This window comes from Ictidomys tridecemlineatus, chromosome 2 (assembly GCF_052094955.1).
Source record: "Ictidomys tridecemlineatus isolate mIctTri1 chromosome 2, mIctTri1.hap1, whole genome shotgun sequence".
NCBI classification, from domain to species: domain Eukaryota; kingdom Metazoa; phylum Chordata; class Mammalia; order Rodentia; family Sciuridae; genus Ictidomys; species Ictidomys tridecemlineatus.
Window position 1 is genome coordinate 145,694,660 of NC_135478.1, and position 19,599 is coordinate 145,714,258.

A 19,599-nucleotide genomic window follows, 5' to 3' on the forward strand; every position below is an offset into this window, starting at 1 on the left:
TCCCTTGATCTATTAAAAAAAAAAAAATTCCGAGCTCTTATTGAGCTCCAGAATAGGGACGAAAGTGGGAACAAGATAGCCTCTTGTCTTCACGGAGTTCGAGGTATAGAAAGGGGAATCAACAAATGGGCAATTACAAGACAGAAAGTGGGCTTGGTCCAGGGGACTCGTGAGCGCGCTTAGAAGGGACAGGTCAGAGAAGACTCCACAGGAGTGGAAGGTTCTTTGGCCAGAACTGAGGGTGAGCAGAATTATCTGGGTGAATTGAGGAGGTAGTTTCTTTGAGGTGGGGTAAAAGGAGAGAGAAAGCACTTTGAAAACTGAGGAGCCAGAGGAACTTGGTGTGGCCAGCAAATCCCTGTCACACTTCATGTTCAGATCCTTGAGGGTTGCAGGTTTGTGTCTGAGGCTGGGTGTACTCTATTACCCTAGGTGCAGTAATGGTTTGGTAAGCATTCTCTGTCTCCTATCTCCTGGGCATGCCTGCCAGCTAAGGGTATACTCCTGGACTCTTGACTCTTCTTGAGTGTTTGAGTATCTATGAGCCAGATATCCTAGAGGGCCATCAGGGTGTGCTGGTGAGGGAGGCAGGGTCACTAACTGAGGAGGTCTAGAGTGGAGGAGAGACCTGTGCTGCATGCTTTTTGGAGGCTTTAGAAGTTCCTGGGACCATAGGTAAGGGAGCAGTCAATGCCAACAGCAGGGCTCTCATGCAAGAATTGCAACCTGTCTTCAGGTTCAGATGTGTAACAGCTGCTGTCGCAGTATGTTCCCCAAGCAATCCTCAGCTACTTTCTTAATTACTCATGTTTATAGCCTGACAGTGTGTAGGCTTATGTTTATAGCAAAGATTAATATTACACTCAGGATGTCTTTCACTCCTGTCTTGCCAAGAACATGCTTTTTTTCTCTTAATTTAGGTGAAGAAGGGCATATGCAGCAGTGAGTGGGTGCTTGTTTTCCCACTTTTGTCCTGCACCCTCTTGTCCCTTCCTCCTTTATAGCCATACTACATGATCACACTCAGGAAACCTGAAGCACATGCTCCAAACTAAAAGCCACAAGCCATTTTGGATGTGGAAAAAAATTCAAAGCATTTATCCAGGAACTCTCCTTCTCTGCGCTCTTAATGCTCATTCTAATTAAATACTTGACTAGTAGTGTTCTGATTCAACAAGGAAGAAAAGGTGAATTTGCAGAGAAGTTATTTCTGTGGGCCTAGAGAGTTCCCATCAGGTCTTCTGCTGAGCAGCCCAAGCATGAGCTAGTTGGATGGGAAGGCTGCTATTTATATTATGAGATGGATAGGTGCTGGCATGAATTGATTTATTTTTAAAAATGCCTGGTTCTAAGGGATGGAAAGGTGATAAGTGAGGAATCTGGAAAATGGGGTCATTTGGGCTTGAGAGCTTCATAGGGCCTTTTATTCAAGTACCCAGTGTCTCCTTGTGTAGTATTCCTGTCATTAGCATCTTGCAATTACAGGAGGATTCATTCCCAACTACTTCCATCTGGATTTATGTAACTTTGAGAAGGCCCTGGCTATTCTTGGCAGACTCTGTGAGTCACCTTCCCAATCATCAAACAATTCTCCTCTTCTTCCCTATAGCCAGAATCTTGGGTCACGATTGGTCCAAGCTACCATGACAATCCCATTTCTGATTGCCAAACCTTTCTTGAAGCTAAGGAAATTATCTACCTAGTTTGGGTCAATGAGTTGAAATAGGGGGTTGGCTGGGGCTTCTGGTTCTATCCTTCCATTTCCCAATCTCTTTATGCCTCAAACCTAAATAGCAACCACAAGACAGTGAACATGAGGCCAAACAGTCCATATAATTAGGACAACAGCCAGGCATGGTGGCACACACCTGTAATCCCAGTGGCTCAGTAGGCTGAGACAGGAGGATCTCAAGTTCAAAGCCAGCCTCAGCAAAAGGGAGGTGCTAAGCAACTCAGTGAGACCCTGTCTCTAAGTAAAAAAAAAAAAATAGGGCTGGGGATGTAGCTCAGTTGTTGAGTGCCCCTGAGTTCAATCCTGGTACCCTCAAAATAAATAAATAAATAAATAAATAAATAAATAAATAAATAAATAATCAGGACAGCAGAGAGGAAAAAAAATAGAGTCAGTGTGGTTGTTAGGCACTTGAACCAAAGCCAGTAACTCTCCACCTCTGGAGTGTTTCTTATGTGAGAAAAATAGTTCCTGTTTATTTACGCCATGGAGATTGGGTTTCTAACCTTGCAAGCATATGTAGTGACCTGGTAAAGGGCAAAATCTGCTTATTCTCCTTCACCAAATGCCTGTGATAGTTCACCTTTCACACCTTCTGCTTGCAACAAAGATACTTGCAAATGCACACTTGTCTGTTTTGTAACTTCTTGAGCTTTTCAAGAGCAAGGCAACTATAGAAATCTTAAATGTTTGCATGTATCACTTTCATCCCTCATGTATTTATAGATGAGTTATTTCATGGTGATAGTGCACTTGTGCCAAGGGTGTAAAGATGGATTCACAGCCCTGCCCCCAGGGAGTCATCAGCTTATAGATGACACAAGCTTGAAAATAGAGTATTGCAAGTCTATGTAGTGGAGGAATCTGCTCTGCAGGGAGAGGCAAGACAGAAGAAATGAAGGACTCTGGGTGGGGGGAGAAGGGAGACAGTGATACCTGAGCTGAGCTTCCATGGATGAACAGGGATTTCTCCTGCTAGAAACTGCGGGGGGAGGAAGAACATTTCAGGGAACAGAGTTTGAAAGAACTTGATAGCTCAGGAACCTAAAATTGCCCATGTCTGAATCCAAATTTATGGTCTTCCTCCCAAGCCTGGCCTATTCTCAGTGTTGCCCACCCCCATTCATCCAAACCTCAGTTGTCAGACTTTATCTGTTGAATCTGTCTATCTGCACCCCTGGGACCAGAGCCCGATACCTCTCTCTAGGACATCCACAGAAACCTCTTAGCTGGAATATTGGTTTGTTTTTCATCACTATAATGAAATACCCAAGGACTGTGTACCTGTCAAAAAGAAAGAGTATTAATTATCTCATGGTTGTAGAAGCTGAAAGTCCAAACAGCGTAGTGCTGGGGGTATATTCAAGACCCCCAGTGAGTGTTTGGAACTGCAATAGTACCAAAACCTATATTTACTATGTTTTTTCCTAAACATACAAATCTATGAAAAGTTTAACTTACAAATTAGGTACAGTAAGAGATTATCAACAATAACTTACAGATCAATTATAACAACATACTATATTAAAATTTTCAACATGATTACTCTTGGTTTTGGAGCCATTAGTAAGTAAAATGAGGATTATTTGAACACAAACAATTTAAAACTTATGTGATGTGAATTTCTTGAGTTTTAATATTTTCAGGCTTCAGTTGACTAAGGTTACTGAAACCTCAGAAGGGAAATTGTAGATAATGGGGACTACTGTATATGAGTTTTCATAGCAACATTATCTATAATAGCCAAAAGATGAATACAACACAAATTTCTATTAGGGGATGAATGGCTACACAAAATGTAGTATGTCCATATAATCAAATATTATTCAGTAATAAAAAAAGAATGAAGTATTCACATGTGCTCCAACATGGATGAACCTTGTAAACAATATGCTAGGTGAGAAAAGCCAACCAAAAAAGTCACACATTGTGTGAATCCATTTATATGAAAAGGCAGATTCACTAGAGACAGTGATTGCTAGGGGTGGGAGTGGGGGCTCTGGGGAGTGACTCTTCAATGCAACAGGGTCTCTATTTGGTATTGCACACTAAGTGTGAAAGTACTTAATGCCACTGATTTGTACACTTTTACATGGTTTAAAGGGTGAGTTTTCTGTTATGTGCATTTTGTACAATAATAATTTAAAAAGATAAAATCTTCGAGGAGTGTGAGGGTCTATGGCAGTGGCTTCGCAGGCAGCACAACCCAGGTGCAGGGAAGAAGGCAGAATGGAGCCTTCTGCATAGAGAGATGGCTCCATCTTGGACAGGTGAGCCAGGGGCTATGGAGGCCACTGCTGAGCACCAGGCTGAGACCTGCAGGTTCCTAGGCTGAGAAACTGGACTTCAGAGCATAGCAGAGAAAAGAGAGCAAGAATTCTACTCAACCAGCAACTCCAGGCCAATAGGAGACCAAGCAGGTAATTTGTTAATTTGGGATGCAATTTTCATCTCACCATGCAGCATCCAAAAATTCTATTGTTCCAGAATGTGCTAGAACACAAAAATTTGAGATCTATTTCACTTACTTATGAGAAGATAGGAAGGTAGAGAACTGTGGAGAACACAGAGCTTTACTGAAAAGGCAGGGAGAGAGGAACCAGTCTACAAAGCAGATGAGAGAGCTGGGCCGTGGTGGTGCAAGTCTGTAATCCCAGTGGCTTGGGAGGCTGAGGCAGGAGAATCACGAGTTCAAAGCCAGCCTCAGCAAAAGTGAGACCCTAAGCAACTCATAAAATCTTTGAAGAGCGTGAGGGTCTATGGCAGTGGCAGGGAAGAAGGCAGAATGGAGCCTTCTGTGAAGGGCCTGCATAGAGAGGAGGCTCCATCTTGGACAGATGTCTCTAAATAAAATATTAAAAAAAGGGCTGGGATTGTGGTTCAGTGGCTAAGTGCCCCTGAATTCAGTGAGAGAGAGGGAGGGGAAAGCAGATGGGTCAGAGAAAGAAGGGCTCAGAGAGATTGAGGCTGCAGAAATCAACGAGGAGAGAAGAATGACCCATAGTATCATGCTGCATGTAGGTGCCACATTCAATGGCCAAAAATTGAGACAATAAGAGAAGATCATTGGAACTCTAGTATTTACAAGTTCAGCATGGCAGATCAAGCAGAAGCCCTGATCTTAGGGGACTGTGATGTGAAAAGGAGCTGGGGGAGCTCAGAACACACTGTGGGTGGTGTGCACTGATTAAAAAAAAAAAAAAAAAAAAAAAAAAAAAAAAACAACTTGATCAAGTAGAGAAGGAGAAAGACAGGATCACACCCACAAGGGGACAAAGAGTCAAAAGGAAGTTTTGTGCCTGACATGTGGTGAAGAGAAAACAGCCAGTGGTGAAAAGGGTTTCAAATTTTAGGAAAACAAGAGAGTTACACATGAAACAAGGAATTCTCTGAAATTCCTTCCTAGAGACGCTGAGAAAGGATTTGCTGAGCAATATTTTACAAAGTTTTCAAGACCTTTGATCCTTCTAAACAAATAGTATGAAGTAGTATTGAAAGTGGGGACCTTAAAATTAAAGATCTGGATTAAGCTGTTGCCAACTCCCAATTTCATTCTATCAGTAGCTTGTTAGATCCTCAAAATCTCAGTTCTCTCATCTATAAATGGGTGCAATGATTTCTGCTGTGCTCGAGTGTCATTGGCAGACGACTAAGAAGTGGATTCTATGAAATTCCGAAAATTGAATGCACTTCATTTTCCTATGAGGGGTCACAGAGGATGTAAGGAGCTTTTACTGTTTTAATTAATCTGCATTCAGTAGAAATACCTACTAAAAGATAATTATTATTTAAAATGAGAAACATTCCACCTCACAACCTCCCCATGCATGCTATTTCAGAGCATTTTCCTTTCTCTACCAAAAGGTCGCCTCATTCTATAGTGTGGTAGAAGGGACGATCAATGCGGTAGAGGAACAAGGGGCGATGGATCCTGTGTGTCCTCCCCTCTTCTCTTCAGGTCTGTCACCCTTTAAGATTCACTTTCCTCATCTGTCATTTCAGGGCTCTGCTGTACTCATGTGGTCCATTTCTCACAAGGCAAACTTTCCTTTCCTCTTGTTGGTTGAAATGGTCATTTGGGTTGTAGTGACTTACAATTATTAAGGATTTTCCTCATGTTACTGTAGTGATCATCCACCATCATTGGAGGGTTTGGTCGTCATATGCAATGAGGAAAAGGAAGCTTAGGAGTTAATGGGTTTGCAAAAATCCTAGGCTGGTGAGAAAAAGCTGTGAATGGAAACAAATCCTCTATTTTGCCACCATGCAACCAGCCTGTCCTCTCCCTGCCCAGCCTGGGGCCTGCCACTACGCATGTTCACGGGATGCTTAACTCATGACCTCTCAGCTTCATTGTGCCCACTGTGATCTCCACCCTGGTAGGAGATATCATGTCATGATGGAAGCCCTTTTAAGAGGATTCCACCTTCTTCTGGATTCCTTGTTTCTCCTAGTGACAGTGACACCCATTGATTCTATCAAGTACCCAACCTAGGTCCTCCATCTTCTCCCTGATATTCACCACCACATTCTGATCCATCACAAAATCTTTCACATTCTGCCTCCCAGATACCTCTGTGTTGTTTGTTCTGTGTTGTTTCCTGTGGTCACTGCTTTAATTTAGGGCTGGTCTATGGCCATCATCTCCAAACTGCCTTTACTGGCTCCAGTGTTCTATGCCCTCCTCCCAACCATTCACTCTATTCTGCAGCCACAATAATCTTTCTAAAGTGAAATTTTTATCATCTAAATCATCTGTTTAAAATTTCTCCATCACTTTCTTTTGATCACAGGATAAAGCCCGAGTACTTAGTGTTATTTATAAAGATCCTCAACCCTGTCTCATCCTGGGTTCCTCCTCTCCCCCAGCATCACACTGTGCTCCACTGTCCCCAAGGACTGGTACCACTGGATTCTCCTGTGCTCTCCTGACTCTGCCTTTACTGGAGCCATTCCTCGGTATGTAAAACCTTTTCTCTCTTTATTTCCTGCTGAACTCCTCCTCCTCCTTCAATGTCAATGTTCCCTATTCCAAGAAAGCTTTCTGAACCACAGGGGCCCCTGAACACTCAACACTTTCTTCCTATTTGACTTCAGCACTCACAGCATGGCTCATAACTGTTGATTCATTTATATCCTAAGGGCACAAATGGTGGCAGGGTCCTAGTGCCACAAGCACTCAGCATGCATTAGCTATCACTTAATAAGTTAACACTCCGTAAATTTTGAATTGACTAATACGTTAATAAAAACAGTATCCAGCCCTCTTTTTCTCACACATCCAGGAAAAATTCTGCACCAGAAGGACCACAGCTTAGAGGTAACAAGTCAGCTGAATTTCCCTCCGAATTTCCCTCCTCGTGAGAAGGGACTCCAGCTGGACTTGCATGGTGTGAAGTAATGCAGCCCTTGGGAACAGAGTGTTAGAATATGAAAGCAAATTGTTTCTGAGCAGTCCTGACCCAGATCTCCACTTTGTAACTTTGTAGCTTTTTTTAAAATAGTGGGGCAAAATTCAGAACAATAGTCCCACACATTCCAAATGTTAAAACAGAAAAAACTGGACCAAGGTTAAACAGACAGTAACACTCAAGATTGTTCTGCCATTTGGGGCTGTTTGTGCTTAAACTCCCTAAACAGAGGTGCTGTTTGCAGGGATGATCAGGCATCAACTGTTCTTGAAAGTCCTGGCATTCTGCGCAGTAAGATGATATCAAGTGTGGCATGTCTCGAGGTGCTCAATGATTACTTAACAACAACAGAGAATGTTAGAAAGGTGAGTCTACTAGGTGACATAGCCAGGACTTGGTCAATCAGTTATCAAAACTTACTTGTCTTACTCTTTCATAGCAAGTTCAAATACAAGTTTAGCTCTGCATTCCTCCGTCACAGCCCCACCACCACCTCAGTGCTGCTATGTGTTGAACAGTGATTATGTAAGGTTGAAGGAAGATATTGTGCCACAGAGAATAAAAGAATAGCAGCCAGGCATGGTGGTGCATGCCAGTGGCTTGGGAGGCTGAGGCAGGAGGATCACGAGTTCAAAGCCAGCCTCAGAAAAAGCAAGGCACTAAGCAATTCAGTGAGACCCTGTCTCTAAATAAAATACAAAATAGGGCTGGGGATGTGGCTCAGTGGCTGAGTGCCCTGAGTTCAATCCCTGGTACCCACCTCCCCACCCCCAAACAAAAGATAAAAGAATAGCATGCTTGTCCTCCAATGGCCTAGTCCACTGGTCTCTACAGCTTAGAGAGAATAGAGATCGTGTTTTGAAAATGCTTGAAAGGAGATGATCATAAATCAAAGTATGTCTTAATCAGCTGAAAATATTTATCCTTCTTCTTAGCTATTCAACAGAATAGTCAGGAAGCACTTAGAGGAGAACGGGGGAGGAATGACCCTGGAAAAGCTTTCTGAAGAAGGAAATATCAGCAGCCGAGCCAGATTATGATAGCAAAGACCATGTGATCCTGCAGAAAAAAATGCACAGGAATTTCAAGGTGTAACATCCAAGACCTGCATTATAATATAGATGTGAACAGGTTAGAAATATACCTGGAAATTCCTTTAGGGAAAAAAAAATTGTGTTGGAGAGGATAGAAACTGAAGGGATGGGGGAAGGCCAATGAATGAAATGAAATGAAAAAGTAATAAGTAAATTGATCAGATAAATGTGCCTACCTAGGTGCCAATCACTGTTCTAAGCACTATTCTTGTGTCAACTAATTTTATTCTCGTAGTAGCGAAGAGTCAGCCCCTGGCTTCTGCTCCTAGCCACTGCCCAATGCTGTCTCTGAGAACAGGACTCAGTGCGGTCGTCCATGTGTGGGCAAATGAAGACACAGCTGTAGTTTGACTGTGGTTTTTCCACATGTGCTGGAAGCTTGGTCCCAGCATTGAAAGGTAGTGGGAACTTTAAAAGGTCAGCCTAGTAGGAAGAGGATTAGGACAAGACCATTCTTGTGAAGGGATTAATGCTGGCCTCCCAGAAGGATTTAGGGCTCTTTGGGGTGGATTAGTTCTCAAGAGAGCAGATTGTTATAAAAGATCAATCCTGGACCCTCCTTGAGTCCTCTCTTAGCATGTGATCATTCTTGTGTGCGCTACCTCCATATGATGCCATTTACCATGTTGTAATGCAACCAGGGGGCCCTTGCTTGATGCTGTTTGGTTTTTCTAACCATCTGAACCATAAGCCAAATAAACCTACTTTCTTTATACATTTCTCTTTAATAGATATTCTGTTACAGCAGCGCAAAATGGACTAATACAACCTTAGGGTGGCAACTCCATTAACAAACTCCCTTTCCTGTTCCTCCTGCTCCCCAGGCAGGCAAGGACCATGTCTTCTTTTGCTTTAAACAGAAAAAAAAAACCAACACATTTTATTCAAGGTATGTTTAATTTTGCTTTTAATGATAAAGTAATATATGTTTCTTGTCTTCCTGCAGAGAGAATTTGGAAAGTACTGAAATTACAAAGAAGCCCAATTATGTATCACCCCATAATTATCCCACATACACAGATAAACATAGATAGTTGGTTTTCTGTTGTTTTAGTGCTTTTGTTTTTGTTTGTGGTGCTGGACATTGAACCTGGGGTCTCGCACCTGCTAAGTAGGTGCCTTATCACTAAACTATACCCTCAGTCCCATTGATGGTTTTTAAACGTGTTTCTCTGAAGAACACACACCATCTATATACTATATCCATACACACATGATCTGCTCTCTTCACTTCACATGCCAGCATGAGTAGACTCCAGTGATAGGAATGGGGACACCCAGAAATCCAACTTTTGGAGAAGTTCTCTCCTCATTTGATGGTTCAACCTGAGAGTGACATTACACCTGAGGGCACCTTGATTTCAAAAATCCAGTGCTTATTTGGAGTGAGACTAAGGGCTAGGTCCCACTAGCAAATGAAAAGTCTGAATTACAAAATAAAACGACGTTTTACCAGGGGTCACATCACAAGCCAAAAAGGAAGTAGGACATGGAACTCCATCGTGGTAGAATGGAACCCTCCCTCTTTCTCTTGATTGGGGACAGTGCGGAGCCTCAACTTAGAAGCAAGGGAAAAACCTAAATCAGCCTCTTATATTGCTCACCTCTTCAAAGGCCTACTGAGGGTGTTTGGTTCCAATGTAAAAGGGGAGGAAATCTCCCTGGCTTCTTCAATCACCTGCTCTTTCAAAGAGAGCAGGAGAGAACGGGAATACCTGGGCACGTGAGCGCATGTCAAACAACCCAGCACACATGTGTGGTCCTGTCCTTGTCAGCCCAGCAAAATGCTTCTTTGACTAGCTCGATTTCTTAGTGACAAACTTAACACAGTGAGTTTTCACATAATACCTATCTTGGGAGAGATGTTTTGTTAGCTGTCTCCTTCCCTGATTCAGTTTGACAGATTCTTTCTCTCTGCAATTTATCTCATTAATGCATTTTGGCTCCCCCACCCCACCTCTCATCCACAGTTAAACTGGGTTTCTAAGGACGCCGGAACTGAACAGTCTGGTGCTTAGTAAACCATTCCAGTGTATCTTTTGTTCTAAAATCTTCAAATTGAATAAGTGAAAATGGATAAAAATGCCATCTGCTTGTGTGTGTGTGTGTGTTTGTGTGCTGTCAGCGACTGCCTCTCTGAGATAAAATGGCATTTCTTGTGGGCGCTGAGATGGAGATAAACAAAATCTGAGGAAACCTTGATTTCTAGAATCTATAGGATTAGTGGATAGAGTATTGAAGCTCTAATATAGACAGGCTTAATGCTAGATCAATACCAGTTTATTTTATTTAATATTTTGTTTATCTCATTCCAATGGAGAATGGCATTGCAGTAGTTTGGATGATTTAGAAGGAAAACTATTTTAATTAAAAAATAATTTAATTAAAACTATTTTAATTGTTTAAAAATTCATTTTTGAAACATCAAAGATAATGCGCATTGTTTAAACATAGTGCTGATGCGTTTGTATGAAAACCAGAATTTCCTTGTTGCCCCATTCCTCTTCTGCAGAGGCAACTATTCTCAACTCTTTTAGTCTTTTATCTTCTTGTCTGTGTCCACATTCTTAAAAATATGCATAAACTTCCATTTCTCAGTTAATCTATTTTAGATGTTATTGCTTGACTTCCATCATGGTCCACGAGGATTTAACTTTTGTAATTGCCTCATTTTTTAATTTTTTTTTAATGTTTGCTTCGTTTTCTTTGTATCTACTGCTAAATTTTCTTACACCCTCCTACAGTTTCTCCATGCAAGTTTCAAATCCTCTATCCATTCTGTTCTCCTACTGCAACTGAACTATGGGTCTGCTGAACAGCTGTCCTCCTGGGAACTCCCCCCCCACCCCTGCCTCCCAGGCTGGCTGTCCTGTTTCCTGGATCCCATATTCTCCCCTTTCTTGAATTTTCACCTAGAACATTCTTCAATAGTCGAAAGCGTCTACACATTTGATAATTTGGTAGTTAGTTTTACCACATACAGGACTCTAGGATAAAGTCAGTTTTCTCAGAATTTTGGCAGCGCTGTCTGTCCCCACACCCACACTTCACCCCATGGTATCCTGGAGAAGTCCCTTGCCATTCTTAGCCCTGATCTTCTGGGAACTTATCTTGGATTTTCTAAGTCCAGCAATCTGAAATATTGCCAACATGGGCCTTGTTTGGATCCTTTCTCAGGGAATCTATCTGGAAGCAATTTCCTGATTGTAATTCTGAGTATTTATGAGTAATTTCTTCCCATCCATTTTCTCGGTTCACCCTTGATAGACTTCCCATTAATCAAAAATTGGACCATGTAGTAGACTGCTAATTGCCTACCTAAGTATTTAAATCCTCCCCTTCTTCCTTTGTAGGAAAATACTTATTAATGATCATGCCAAAGTATCCAGATAAAAGAGTACATTCCTAGACTCCTTTGCAATTAAATTAGATGAAGTAACTAAGTTCTGGACAAAAAACCTTATGCGGAGACATTAATACAGGGTTTCTTGGAAAACTGCCTTTGGAACTGGCTTAGTTGAGAACAGTGCCCTTCCTGACTCTTTCTTCTTGATGCTAGAAAGTAGACTTGATAACCAGAGCTCCAGCAGCTTTTTTGTTGTTGTTGTTTTGTTTTTAGTTGTAGATGGACATAATACCTTTATTTATTTATGTTGATGTGGTGCTGAGGATCAAACCCAGTGCCTCACACATGCTAGGCAAACGTTGTTATGCTACTGAGCTACAACCCCAGCCCTTCTAGCAGAAACTTCTAGGCAAATATTTTGTTCTGGCTTAAACCAGGAAGTGAATTTGATTATAGAAGCCACAAAAAGCCAGAACAAAATATTTGCCTAGAAGTTTCTGTGGAGCTGCCATATTGACCTCAGCCTGCCTGCCTCCATTTAAGAGAGAATAAACTCTGGTGCTTTTAATAAATAATAATATTGTGTGTGTGCATCTAATATATATGTGGACAAAATAATATATACACAAGTCTAGTTTTATATGGTATAGACACCTAGACAGATACCCTGATTTTAACATTTAACATTTTCTCTGCTGTTTGGTGAACTTTCCTGGGGCTTTCTTTGAAACGTTCTCATTTCTTAGAGTTTTTTCTTGTTACATGATTGCTCTTGTTCCCTGGATGTGATATCTTCTTTTATCTCTGATTTTTTTTTCAGTGGGTATGTGGGAGGGGGACAAATTTTCTTCTGTTTCTAGCATTGTTTCTATGTTCCCAAGATCCCTTTTGTTGCTTTTCCTGTGTCTCTCTTTCTTTTGTTGTCAAGCCCTTGTGTTAAAGAAGTCTGTGTGCCAGTTGGCAGCTCCCTTTCTGCACATGAGCCTTGATAAGGCTCAGTCTCTCTGCAGGGGACCAGGAAGGACACAGCCTTCAGCATTTGAAGATATTTTTCTCTAAGTCTGTTACATTTTTCTAGAAAAGGATCTTCCATCTTCCCGTGGGAGTAAGTCAACCTGCCAGTGGAAATTCTTGGATCTGGGCGGGAAAGGGGCATCTCACTGTCCTGTATGCAGATTTACCCCGCCATGTTGAACCCTTGCCTTCTCCTTCACCTCCACGGGACTGTGGTCCCAATGCTGGAATGTCTCTTGACTTTCTTGGTCATTAAAAAACAAAACATAATGAAATTAAAATTCATTAGTACATGTTCTTCATTTGCCTCTAGATGTTAGTGAACAATAATTTAACCTTAAATGCCTGGAATATACTTAGTAGGTAAAATGTAAATTGGTCCCCCACCCCCATAAACATAAGCCAGAAAATAAGAAGGCAGAAGCACAGACCAACAGCCAAAGGCAGCTCCTCTGCCACTGGCACAACTAGATGGATTGGAGGAAGGTTGTCTTCTTCCTCTTCCACGTAACTATGATCTCAGCACTTCCCTTGCCTCTGCTTTTGGGGGGTTAAGAGATGAAGAGACTAAAGCTCTGGTTCTCACATTTCCTGTGATGAATGCTATTGATTTTTGCAATTGCAGTGAGCTTTCTGTTGTATCTGCTGAGGGAGGTGAGCCATGATATGGTGACCTTCTGTTTATAGAGATGTGAATTGGTGGGAGATGGTCATAAAGTGATAACAGTAGCAAGAACAGCTGATCGTGTGCTGGGCACATCATAGGCACTGTTTCATTCCATTTGTGATGGCAATACTGTGAAGTGTACACTACGCTCAGTGTCCCCATCTGTCAATGCAGAAAATCAGATAAAGGGGTTAAGTAACTATGCCCAAAATCATACTGTGGACAGTGAGGATCTGGGATTTAAAAATATATCTCTGGGTCCATTTGCAGCACACAGATACTATAATGTGTTTTATTTGTATTTGTATTTCTTTCTTAATCCAGTTACCTCAGATGTTAAAAATTTGGAGTGTATTTTTCAATATTATTTTTCCTTATGTGTCTATTAATATATACAATATTTTTTGAAAGTGGAATTTAATTTACTCTCAATTGTTTTTTTTTTTAAAAAAAACAATGCTTGTTTTACTCAGCTTCTTCACAGCTGTGACTAAAAGGCCCAATGAGAACAATTGTAGAAGGGGAAAAGTTTATTTGGGGGCTCACAGTTTCAGAGGTCTCGTTTATATGTGGCTGGCTCCATCCCTCTGTGCTCAAGGTAAGGCAGGACATCATGGCAGAAGATTATGGTGGAAGGAAGTGGCTTACATGATGATCAGGAAGTGGAGAAAGACTCCACTAGGCAGAAATATATACTGCAAAGCCATGCCCCCAATGCCCACCTCCTCCAGCCACACCCTACCACTCGGTTAATCCCTGCTCTTATTTTTATGAAGTTAATAGTTTGCAGACTTACAGCCAGAATGTTCTGTTAAGTAATGAGACCAATCATCATGGAATTAGCTTGAACTTAAAAAAAAAAGAGAGAGCCTTAAAAACATCTCCCATTAAAGAATTTTCTGACAGACTGAAGCCATAGCTAGCTGACCCTACATAATGAAAGTGCATGTAGGTTTCAACAGCAAAGCCTAAAGTTTGGTTTCTATCTTAATTCCCAGTCCTTCTGAAGCTAGGGGACAAAAGGCAGTCAATGTAGATAATAAATAATTGGGTCTGGTTGGGAAGATGGGGGCTGGTTTGAAAGGAAAAGAAATCAACTGCTGTCATCTCCAAAGCCCCTCTTCCTCCCCATCTAACCTGTTGCTAAGGTAACTTGCCCCAGGAATTATTCCTTCCTGCAGGGAGTTGTAAGAGTTGTTAATTAATGCCTCCTGGATTGGTCCCCTAGGCGACATAGCTCCCATTCTTGGTTTAATCCATCTTTACCTTTTGGCCCAACCACTTTTTGGTCCCTTACGAAGAATGGGGAGAAGAGAGAGGCAAGATAAAGTATTAGGTAGTAGCTAGCAATGAGCAGTGAAATGCAGGCAAGGTTACAAGTGTTTTTTTGGGGCGGGGGGGGGGGGGTGGGTACTGGTGATTGAACTCAGGGGCACTCAACCACGGAGCCACATCCCCAGCCTTATTTTGTATTATATTTAGAGACAGGGTATCACTGAATTGCTTAGCACCTGGCTTTTGTTGAGGCTGGCTTTGAACCCGTGACCCTCCTGCCTCAGCCTCCTGAGCCGTTTTAAGGCCTTCTTTAAACAACTTCCAATGTAGATGAGAAAGCAAAAGGAGGTAGTTAATTTGAAGAAAATTAACAGAAGGGAGCTAGTTGAAAATTAATCAAGAGAAAAGGATTAATGGGACTAACTCTTGACAGGGCCCACTGATGTTTATGTGAAGCTAGAAATTATGGCTGTGGGTAAACATCAAAGGTACGTCCCCAATGCACCACCTCCTCCAGCTACACCCCACCACTTCAGTTACCACTCAGCTAATCCCTAAGAGGGGATTAATTCACTGGTGGGATTCAGATTCTCATAGCCCAGTCATTTCTCCTCCAACCATCTTGTATTGTCACACAAGTGAGCTTTTGGGAGACATCTTACATCCAAACCATAATACTTTGTAAGCATAAGGTCACATGTCCCAAAGGGAACTCTTAGTTTCTAAATCCATTTCCTCCCACAGCGCCCTCCCATAAAGATCCACCTTAGCCTTCTCTAGCCTAGCAAAGAGGATATAAAGAGTGTCCTAGCATCTCTTATGGCCTCCTAAGATTATAAGATGTAAATAAACATTTGTCTGAAAGGAAGATTCCTTTAGTAGCGTAGGTGCACTAAGGTAACTTCTGACTTGCTACTGACCCCAGTGCACACATTAACATGGGATTGACTTTGTAGATGAAGCCCCCCTAAATAGGATGGCCACCATGACAGTTCCAGAGAGGTCAAAAACTCCACCACTGGATGTGGAGGAGGAGTTGAACCGGACTGGCAAAGAGTACACCCAGTGGTCCCCAGGTCTCCTGATAAACATCAAACAGTAATACACTTGGAGACAGCATTGTCTCCTTTATCATCCTCTGTTCCAAGACAGCCCACTCCCTCTCCCAAGAGTGCTCTCTGCTTGAGCCTCACTCTGCTCTTACTTTACTTTCCCCTATAATAAAGTTCTCTTGCATGGCTTTTGGTTTCTAACTTTAAATTTTCTTTTGCCAGAACCCAAGAACTGAGGTTTGGAGTTTGAGCTCCCTGCTTTCCTGTGATAAGAGTGAGAAGGAGAGCATGGGAAGAAAGGAATTCTAAAATGGATAAAAAAGATGTAATAGATACCTGACACTTCTACTTCTTTAGATAGTCAGTTCTGGACTCCTTCTCTGCAGAGAAGTCTGTCTCTGTTCCATCCTTTAAAGAAAACTTGCTAGAACCTACCCTTGCTTTGGTGTTTCTTGGGTGTTCAATCTTCACATCTGGGGAAATGGAACTCGGCCCTGATTGATTTTCATCACCTGTGGATATCACTTCCTTGAGCCTTATTTTGCTCAGCTAGGAAACAGATAATAAAGGTGGCTCCTCTATTGTCATAATAAAGAAATGAGAGAGGAGACAGGAAGTAGATGTGAGATGCAATGCAGTCTTCATGGCAGGAGAAAATTCTAAGTGGCCAAGGAGGCTACAGCTAATTAGCTGACCTACCAAATGATCAACATCCCCCTTTTGAAAAGCACAAGTGCTCTCGTTGGTTTGGAACTACTGGGCTTCCATCTTAATAACATATTTATGGTTATTTACAAATAATCATCCAAAAATCACAGAAGCTTGGGTGCTTTAGGATTATTGGAAATTCACTTACCCAGCGTCTTCTCCATTCCTGCTCACCCATCCCCCAAACATTGTTTTCCTTGGTGGAAGTGACAGTGTAAATGAAAATGTGCAGAGCTGCCTGGGTGTTTCTGCACTCTGAGTTTTTTGGTGGGGGGAGATGGGGTCTGTGATCCAGAAAATAGTCTGGATTGCCCTTTCCCTCTTCTCTTAAGCAAACAGGACAGGAGAAAAGAACTTCAGGGTAATCCAAAGTCTTCAGGATTGTTCAGTAGGTAAATACCCTGGTGTTTCCAGCCCTAGTGAATCAGACACATTATTAAAATTGTTCATAAATTGCACCAAGATTAAAGCTCAATGAGCAAAAAAGCCCTTGGATAATAGCTGGTTTTATATAAATGAAAAGACTGTGGGATGGAAAAGCAAAAGGAAGAAGCGCTATTCAAACCTAGAACGTTAACATGGTGCATTTTGTTAGAGGAGACAGATTTTTTTCTCATTGAAATTATCTGGGAGAAAAACAGGGGAAAAGACAAACAGGGGATGGAAATCTGTATTGTATACCCCACGGAAATGTGTAAAAGAAAAATGTTCCTTTGAAACTGAGCTTCAAATGCTGCTGTTTGGAGCTTACCAATCCCTCTTGGCACACCCACCCACCGTGGCAGTATAACCTGTAACCTGGTGTTCTTTTATGGATCCCTAAGATCACAAGCACTTTGCTCACACCATTCTGTGAAAATAAACAAGAAGATAAAGTCTGGCCTTCCTTTTGTTCCTGGGTGTCATTCCCCTCCTTCTGAAGACCTTAGCCCTTGCTCCTGTCTCTGACATCCATCTTTATCTGCTCCTATTGCTGCCTGGCCGCCCTCAGAAGGTGGAACTAGGGTTCATCTTCACTCTGAGTAATGACAGGATTCACTGTTCTCCACCACACAGGCATCCAGGAGCTTTTAAAGAAATCGTTACAGGTTAAATAACCCTGGGCAGGAGCCTTAATGGGCTTGTTGGCAGCGGATCGGCCGCCAGCTTAAAAACTGAACAGCTTCTCTCTCTTCTTCACAAGAACATTTGAGAATATTTTCTTTATGGTCAGGGAGTGTCAACCTTAAAAAAAAAAAATCCCTAAGAGCTGTAATCGGAAAGAATCAATCTTTGCTCTAAAATTGAAAGCTTTTTGGATTGAATAAACTTAAAACAGAGGTGAAAATCTCATTAGCCTATGAAAAAAAGAAAATCTTTTCCTTTTTTTCCTTAAGAAGGGATTGAGGTTGCCCAGAGAAGAGCCCCAAAGAAGCTTAGTGGCTGGGCAGGAGGAAGTCCAGGCTGTCAGCAGGCCCCACCTCTGCTCTGGATTTGCAGAGTAGACTAGAAAGGGGTTGGAAGCTCTCCCCAGGGAACCTCCTGCTGGGTGGGCCCAGCGGGGGCGTGGGCAGGAGCAGGGGGCTTAGAATTCTAAGTACCTATTTTGTGCTCTGGCTGCCCACCCACCTATCTGCTGTGGGAACTGGGGCAAGCTATTTACCTTCGTGTAAGTTTCCTTTATCTGGATCTCTGCGTTTGGTGGCAGCAACTGTTCAATAGCAGCTGTTGAATTCACAAGACAGAGTGTGAAGCACAGAAACAAGGATGAAGAGCCTTAGGTCTATTCATTGTTATATTATTTAACTTGCCCATCAGCATCTCCGTGTGCATGTTTTCTGTTTTAGTCAGCTTTTTCACTGCTGTGACGAAAGGACCCGACCAGAACAGCTGTAAAGGAGGAAAGGTTTATTTAGGGGCTCATAGTTTCCGAGGTCTTAGTCCATACAAGGGTGGTGCATGCAGGGCTTGAGGTGAGGCTGAACATGATGGTGGGAGAGTGTGGCAGAGGGAAGCAGCTCACATGATGATCAGGAAGCAGAGAGAGGTCTGCACTCACCAGATACAAAATATATACCCCAAAGGCGCGCCCCCTCCTCCTCCAGCTACTGAGAAACTGATGTGACTCCATTTTTTAAAATAAATAGGAGCAGCTTCTACCTCAAGGCCTGTCCTAAGGAAGGGGGCGTGACCCTTGTCCTTAGAAAAACTCACAGAGCCTTTCTAGGCAGATAACCACCCTGCTGAGTTGTTTGTCTGCAAATAACAGGAGAGATCTGGGGCGCCAGGTGTCCCTGACTCAGTTAGGCTAGGTGAAGACCCATAGCAACCCCCCTAGCAACCACCAATCAGCATGAGACAGGGAAAATACCTGGGATGCCAGATGATCCCCCAGTAGTTTATGGTGGTCGATAACATGTTGGGAAACCATGTAGTTTAGCATGTACACCCCTCGTGGCCTAAACCAATCAGTTCAAAGGAATCCCCCTCTTGTACTAACCAATCACCCCTACCCAACTTGTTCCCGCCAGTGAATGTGCTAATCAATGTTAAGAGTTGTTGTTTGACTTTCCTGTGGTATGGAATGATTTGCTGTGTGATGTTGTGACACATAGAGTATCCCCCCAAAACCTATAAAATCTCACTGGACAAAGGACCAGGACTCACTCCGTGGGACCGCTGCGCCGGGAACGGTTGTGAGTCCAGGCTCGAGCTTGCAATAAAGGCTCTTGTGTGATTGCATCGGATTCGGCTCCTGGAGGTCTATTGGGGTCCCACGAATCTGGCATCACACTACACCCCACCACTTCAATGGTGGATTCAGATTCTCCAGTCATTTCTCCTCCAACCATCTTGCATTATCTCACAAGCAAGCTTTTGGGGGACATCTTATATCCAAACCATAACACTTTATAAGCATAAGGTCACATGTCCTAAAGGGAACTCTTAGTTTCTAAATCCTTTTCCTAAAAAGTGCCCTCCCACAAAGATCCACTTTAGCCTCCTCTAGCCTAGCAAATACAATATAAAGAGTGTCCAGCATCCTCTTATGACCTCCTAAGATCACAAGATTGCTTACACCATCTTGTGTAAATAAACACAAAGCCAAGAGGCTGACTTTTCCCCTTCTGCCTCTGTGTCATTATTTTCTCCACTTCCCACAGCTGCTTAGGGATTATCTTTGCTTCCTGGATCCAAATCAAGCTTTGTTAATTCTACTTTCAAAATTTACCCTAATTCTACCCCTTTTCGTACCTTCACTATTTGCCACCCTGTTCTGGGCCACGTTAATCTCTCACCTGCAACAGGGCACAGCCTTCC

At 42.4% G+C, this 19,599-nt stretch overlaps 1 long non-coding RNA gene across 1 annotated transcript in view; it reads left to right on the forward strand.

Moving 5' to 3' along the window:
* The first annotated feature begins 3,769 nt into the window (after positions 1 to 3,769).
* The window catches only part of LOC144375362 (uncharacterized), an 84,044-nt gene continuing 68,214 nt past the window's right edge, over positions 3,770 to 19,599 (forward strand). The window contains exon 1 of the long non-coding RNA XR_013435088.1: positions 3,770 to 6,691. This is a non-coding gene — a long non-coding RNA (uncharacterized LOC144375362). The remainder of the gene's footprint in view (positions 6,692 to 19,599) is intronic.